Source organism: Gossypium hirsutum, chromosome D01 (assembly GCF_007990345.1).
Source record: "Gossypium hirsutum isolate 1008001.06 chromosome D01, Gossypium_hirsutum_v2.1, whole genome shotgun sequence".
NCBI classification, from domain to species: Eukaryota; Viridiplantae; Streptophyta; class Magnoliopsida; order Malvales; family Malvaceae; genus Gossypium; species Gossypium hirsutum.
This window is the reverse complement of record NC_053437.1, coordinates 31,083,015-31,090,649: the sequence shown is the minus strand read 5'-3', so window position 1 is coordinate 31,090,649 and position 7,635 is coordinate 31,083,015. Positions and strand designations below refer to the sequence as shown.

The 7,635-nt window shown below is 34.8% G+C and overlaps 1 long non-coding RNA gene across 1 annotated transcript; it reads right to left on the bottom strand.

Moving 5' to 3' along the window:
* Positions 1-5,901: 5,901 nt before the first annotated feature.
* LOC121213514 (uncharacterized) lies at positions 5,902-7,051 on the bottom strand. The gene is made up of 2 exons (XR_005908888.1): positions 6,541-7,051; positions 5,902-6,240 (listed from the first exon to the last, which is right to left on the bottom strand). It is a non-coding gene; the product is annotated as an uncharacterized lncRNA (long non-coding RNA).
* Between the last annotated feature and the right edge of the window lie 584 nt (positions 7,052-7,635).

Here is a 7,635-nt window from a genome sequence, read left to right as displayed (position 1 = left end):
ACAAAATGAAAGTGGAAGATTTTATGTGGAAGACCTTATCTGGAGTAACATTGATTCTAATCGAAAGGGATGACCAAGACTTGCCTAATCCTATGAGTGCAAATTCCAAAAAAAAAACAAAACAAAAAAAAAGAACAAAAAAGAAGAATAAAAAACAAAAAAATAAATAAAAATAAAAACAAAAAGAAACAAAAACTTCTACCAGGGTAATGCCTTTCTCTTTAGCTTATCACGATTTTTCCATTGAAGTTGAAATTCTTTCTCTCCGGGTATTGGCTGAGCTGAAGTAGGATGAAGATCCAATCTCGATACGATCAGTTGAACCTAATTGAAAGAAAAAGGCTAAAAGCTATTCGTCACGGTCAGATGTACCAAAAACGGATGATGCGAGCTTACAACAAAAAGGTTCGTCCCAGAGAATTCCACGAGGGAGACCTGGTATTAAAAAAGATCATTCCTCTACAAAAGGATTTTAGAGAAAAATGAGTGCCAAATTGGGAATGTCCTTATGTTGTAAAGAAGACCTTTTCCGGAGGAGCACTGATCTTGGGTGAGATGGATAGTAAAAAACTTGTCTAATCTTGTAAACTCATATTTAGTAAAGAAATATTTCTCTTAAAGAAGGAGAGGACCAATGTAAAAACCCGCAAAGGGCACTTTGAGTCGCAAAAAAAAAAGATGATGTAAAAAATGAAAATGAAAATGAAAAATTAAAAATGGAAAAAGTAAAAATAGAGAGGCTAAGGTGAAAACCCGCAAATGGCGCCTTAGACCAAATGGGATTTGAGTTGAAAACTCAAAAAAGGTGGCTCAAATTTTGATCAGAGTAGGGCAGGAAGTGATCAGAGTTACTCAAATGTTGATCAAAATGGGGCATGCAGTGATCTTGCTATGCCTGAATCAGTAGGAAAGGGTACGCGACATCTTGGAGCATCGACAGAGTACTGTAGATCTCCTAAACACATGTCAAACTTAGAATGGTCTTCAGAAAGTTTGTACAGAGAAGTTCAAGCTGCGATATCTGGGGCACTTGGTCTTCATACTATTTATTTTGAATTTGTTGTTCTTGGAATACTTAATTCTTTTTCAAGATACGTGTTCCCAATCAATCCCTCTTTTATTCTTAATATCCTTGATAATTTATTTCAAGATATACTCTCAAATTAATATTATTTTATCCGTTGTTATATTCTTTTCGCAAACATGTTGCATTAGAATAATGATTCATGGACTAATAAAACTTTCACAAGGGAAGTTTTGCGTATTACTCTAGAGGTTTCTAAATAATATGGGAACCTGAAACAGGACTATTGTTTAGAACGACCAAGTTTAAAGGTTGGAAATCTGATAAGAAATGGTCTAAATTAAGACTTTCTCTTTGGATTTTGTTGTCAAAAACATTGATTGAACAAAATGACAAGATGACAGGTTGGCTGTAGGGCTTAGATGAACAAGCAAGCAATAATCACCAAGCAATAAAAATGGGTTTCCTTGGAGAAGAGAATCCTTTATTCGTGCATAGGCATTTGGTATAATACCCTGAGATTGGTATAAAAGACCAAAGAGCTTCACATTCTGCATCCTTGAATTGCGATAGGAGAGGATTGAGAAAGGGCTAGATTTTTCTACCCTTAGGTTACAGTGGGAGAAAAATGGTACAAATGTTGCATCCCAGTGGATTGAACTTTGAAGTTCACAGTGGGGGCAATTTGATTAAGTGTTTTTCAGAGATGCTAGCCGAGCAAGAGGACGTTGTAGTGCGTCAGTGATACGGCTTTAATAAACTTTGAGTAATGACTGCCTAAGTGATAAAGAAGGATCATTCTCAAAAAATGACATTCTGCATTCATCAAAATGTCATTCATACATGTCTAGTTAGGAGCATTTGATTCATATTAATCATGTCATCCTAATCACTAGGCATAATTAGGTTCATAAAATGGATTATACAGGTCATGTTCCCTAGAGAACAGATCAGTGAAGATAGCAGATCTTGCCTTTCTGTATTGGCAGCAAAGTAGACCGAAGATACCAGCTGTACAAACCATTTTTTTGAAAAACAAAAAACAAAAAAAATAATTGGTTGTCGACTTAAAAGACGAAAATTTGGAGTCACCACCAATCCTTTATTGAGGTGTGATCGGCTCACCTTGAAAACGATTTTGAGTCTACGAATTTTGAGAAAACACGTTCAGGAGTCGGTTACGTACGAGGAAGAGTTAGCACCCTCGTGACGCCAAAAATTGGTACCAAACTGATTGTTTAATGTCTTAATATCGAAATTTTGAAAAGATTTTAAAATACGATCCTTTCTTTTTATTTATGTTAATTTTATAAAAGATGCTTGGATAGATCGAGGCGAATGCTAAAGACCCTCTCGTCTCGGAGTAATAAAATGTCATACCCAATACATTAGGACACGACATTTTTAGTTCTCGAGAACAAGCTTGTCTTTTGATTTTCAAACGGCTTACTATGAGGTTAAAAAGGGATATTCAATTGCTTGAAGTCAGATGAAAAATTGAAACCCAATACGTTAGGGCACGATTCTTCAAAATTCCTAGCATTGAACATAACCCTTATTTTTTTAAATCTTCATTTCGAGAAAATGACATGTCACATCCAATACATTAGGACACGTCATACCAAATTCCCGAGAATGAGTTTTTATTTATGCATTTTGATTATAGAAAAATTTTCGATTATTTAGATTCAATGAGGAAAATTGGAACCCAATACGTTAGGGCTCCATTCTCTCGAAGATTTCAAATTTCGAGTATTTGCGTTATTTTTGAAAACTTTTGTAAAAAAAAGTTATAATGATTTAATAAAACTGAATATTTTAGATTAAAATGATGGGATGTTAATATACAACACAAAACAATAATTGACGAGCTAAAGTATATACTAATAATCATCAATAACCAAAAAATACTAATAAATAATATAATACATATGCGGGCAATAATCCAACACACATCATGCAAACACAAATATCAACATTCAACAACTAAATGAGTTAATCATCAAATTTGGAAGAAGAGCTAAGCGAAATAACATAAATAAAATGTGATAAGTTTTGGAATAAATAAAATGAATATTGAAATATATCAAAAGGTTAGAAATGAATACTATGTGAAATAATAATATATAAATAAATTTTTAAGTAAATATTTCATGAAAAGAAACTCAAAATATATATACATATGCTAATTTAAATAAACGATACATGCAAAATGAAAAAAAACTTTATAACAGTATTTGTATGCTAAATTTATTTAATCCTAATTTAAAATAATAGTATATTATATTATTAAAAAAATTCTAATGATGAACTTTAAAACTATATTAAAACTTTAATATTAAAATAATACTAGGTTTATAAGTAAATATATATACTAAAGACAGCAAAATCGAAATAAAATTTTTAGAAAATGAATAAATTAAATTATGGATTAAATTAAAATAAAAACGGAATTAAAAGGAACAAATGAAAATAAAATAAAGCAGAGGGGGGCCGAATGCAATATACGGATAACTTGGGGACCATGTGGGAAATAATCCCCGTCCCTCCAAAACGCAGTGCATAATTTGGGCTCGGATCAAACAAAAGCAAAATGCAGCGTGAAATTCAAAAAATAAAGAAAAATTGATTTGAAAACGCCATGGAAGAAGGGGGACCGAATACGCAAATAACCCTACCAAGGCCACAGCGCGCGGATCTCAGCCGCTTCAGGGTCGGGTCATTGGGTTGGAGATTAAACGGTGCCGCTTTGAGGGCTATTAACCCTAGCTCAAAACGATGCCGTGCGACTCTACTATTTAAACTAGAAAAATTTTTTGTATCTCAGTTTCCTTAATAGAAAAATAAAAAGAAAGGGCCGCCACCTTCTCTCGTCTATGCTAGGGTTTCAACCCTAGCCTCACATCACCGAAAGTTTCACCGATTTTGGCCTCATAGCCCTCGCCCAAACTTCGATTCAGATGAAATGAGCGAGGTTTCGGTCGATGCCAACACAGAGGTCAGTCTTTCTTCCCCTATTTTTTATTTTACAACTGTTAATAGCAATAAACGAACATCGAAGAAATATAAACGAGGAAAGAGGAGGAAGGAATCACCTTCAGCAAACTTTTTTTCTTTTTTTGATTTCTTTTGCTATATTTTTTGTATTTTTCTCTGTCTGTCTGTAAACGTTTACAAAGGAATTGGTCTTTGCTTTATAGGCCAAAAAATTAAACAAAATGAAAAAATGAAAAAATAAAGTTTTTTGCTTTTTCTGCTGCGTTGTTTGCGTCCCATTTGCAGGTGTACGAGGGCAGAGGTCGACGTGGAGGTACGGAGGTAGAAGCGCAAGCGTACGGAGGCTTGTCACGTGTGAAGGGGAGGGCCGAAAGTGTGTGCGGAGGAGATGCACGCACGCAGAGGCGCAGCACGCGTGGGGGAGCCTTGGGTTCGATTGCAGCGCTGGAAGGAGGGCTGATGCTAGGGTTTCTTTTAGTTTTTGGGCCGGGTGTAGTTGGGTATAAGCTTGGGCTAGGTTAATTGATTTGGGCCACGTTGGGCCCATGTATTTGAACTATGGACTGTTAGTAATCTTTTGTTTGGTTTATATTTTTTATTTTGATTTGATTTTTATATTATGGGCCGGGCAAATTGGGCCTATTACACCAGCCTTGTCTCATTGAGCAGTAGTGGAGTAGGTTGAAAATAGCAGATCTTGCCTTCCTGTACTGGTAACGAAGCAGATTGAAGACATTAGTCTTATCGCCTAGACGTTGCAATGGAATAGATTGAAGCCAAAATTGCGAATCTTACTTCCCTGGCATTGCAGCGGAGCAGATTGAAGCCACGACGACGAATCTTATCTCCCTGGCGCTAAGGCTTGGATTACCTGAGGTGGAGTAGATTGAAGCTGTGCGCAGCGAATCCTATCTCTTTGGCATTACAGTGGAATAGATTGAAGCCACAACGACAAATCTTACTTCCCTGGCGGTGTAGTCGAATAGATTGAAGCTACGACGGTGAATCTTGTTTCCCCGACATTGCTATTAAAAAGATTGAAGCCACAACGACGAATCTTACTTCCCTGGCGGTGTAGGGGAACAAATTGAAGTCACGACGGCGAATCTTGTTTTCCCGACATTGCAATTAAAGAGATTGAAGCCACAACGGCGAATCTTACTTCCCTGGTGGTGTAGGGGAACAGATTGAAGTCACGATGGTGAATCTTGTTTCCCCAACATTGCAGTTAAATAGATTGAAGCCACAACGGCGAATCTTACTTCCCTGGCGGTCTAGTGGAACAGATTGAAGCTACGATGGCGAATCTTGTTTCCCCGACATTGCAGTTAGACAGATTGAAGATGGCGAATCTTATCTCCCTGAAGATGCAGTGGAGCAGATTGAGGCCAATAATCCTATCTCCCTGAAGTTGTAGTAGAGCAGATTAAAACCATAAATCTTATCTCTCTGAAGTTGTAGAAGTAGATCGCATACAATCTTATCTCCCTGAAGTTGCAGTGCAGTAGACAGAAGAAACCAATCCTATCTCCCTGAAGTTGCAGTGGAGCGGATTAAAACTACAAGCCTTATATCCTTGAAGTTGCAGTGGAACAGACTAAAGATAACAAATTTTGTTCTTTTGAGAAGCTAAAAGGCGAATCCTATTTCCATGAGGTTGAAGTGGAGCGGGTTAAAATTACAAATCTTATCTCTTTGAAGTTGCAGAGAGCAGATCATATCCAGCCTTATTTCCCTAACGTTGCAATGGGGCAGACTGAAGATAGCAAAGCTTATCTCACTGAAGTTGCAGTGGAGTAGATTGAAACATCAGTTCCTATACCTTTGAAGATGCAGTAGGAAGGAATGAGGCTATTTGAAGAAAAAGAAGAGTACCAAGGTCCAACATGACCGGGCAAAATTGGCCATTTTTTTTAGTCTTTGCTCTGTTCCCATTACATGACAACGAGCAAAGAGGGGCAGCTGTAATACCCAATTATTGCTCGGGCCCCAAAATCATTTACACAAACAAAATACTAAAAATAAATACATTTAACCCAAATAACCCAAACTACAAGCCCATTAACCTAAACCCAAGCCCAACTACAATATAGCCCAAGGGAGAAACCCTAAGCAGTTAGCAGCAGACAGCGTCGCATGCCCCAAGTTCGGCAGCTTCCACATTGCCCACGTTCAGCTCTCCGCGTGCACGACGCAACTCTTTCACGTTTTCCATGTACCTGCAACGAACCACTAATGGCAAATAATGGCAGGAAATACAACGAGAATGAAAGAAGAGTTTTTTTTTGTTTGTTATTTTTCGTCTATATAAAGCCAAATAAAATTTGTAAAAAGGGGGAAGGAAAAAAGATTGTATCAAGAATTTCAGAAATAAGGAAAAAACAAAGAATCAAAAATAATTTTGAAGGTGATCAGTTTATTCTGTTTTTCTATTTCTTTTTACTGTTTTGTTTCTTTTTTTTCCTTCCTTGTTTTTAAAATAAATAAACGACGTAAAGAGAAAGAAGGGAGATTCTTACCAACAGTGGCACGCCGTTAACATCTTTGCTTCGCTTCGTTCCAATCGAAGTTGAAAAGGGGGAACTTCAGCGTGAGGAGCAAATGAGAGGATGAAGCAACCCCTGCGGCTGCTGTTGCTGCAAATGGAATGGGTTTTAATTAGGATTTGAAATGAGATTTAAGCATTAATGGGTTATTTACATTTTTAACCCTTTTCATTTTTCCATCATTTCAAAACCATGGTTTTTGTTTTTAAATTTTTCTATGAAATATTGAAATTGTTTTATTTTAATCCCAATTAAATGCAGTGTTTGAGAGGTTTAGGTGAATTTCCCTTTTGGGTCATCCTCCTGTTGCGCGCATTTTAATTTTGTCCTTTTTGATGTTTTCTATCTTTAAATTCGGCCCTTAAACTCTGTTTATTTTCAATTTAATCCTTAATCAGTCGTTTTAGGTTTTTTAATTTTTTAATATTATTAATATTGTTATTGCATCATTATTATTACTATTATTATAATTGTTATGACCACGTTTTTTATTCCAAGTTTCTATACATATACATGCATATTTTTTTAAAATTTGATATACATGCCTATATTTTTTAGACTTTATAAATACATGTATATATTTTATACATGTATATTTATTTTATTTTCATAACTTTTATATATCCATATATATACATTTATATTTTATAATACATGTGCCTTTTCCTTATTTTATAATCCATGCACATATACATGCATTTTTTTATAATATATATACATACTTTTTTTAAAAAAATTATTTATAAGTTTTTTTTTGTTTTATATATTTCATTTTTTATTTTTTTAGTTTATATGTGAATCCTTATATGTATGTATTTTAATATATGCATACACATATTTTCAAAATTTACTTATATATTCACTTATATATCATCCTTATATATATATTTTGTAAATGTATATACATGTATAATTTAAATTAAAGTATTTGTTTCATATTTTACATTATTTTTTTAACATCCCTTTTGAAAATATATATTGGTTTCCATCAAAACATTAAAATCATTTTCTTTTGATTCAAAGGCTTTTAAAATAATGCAATATTCGATATTTGGGATTTTCGAGGAA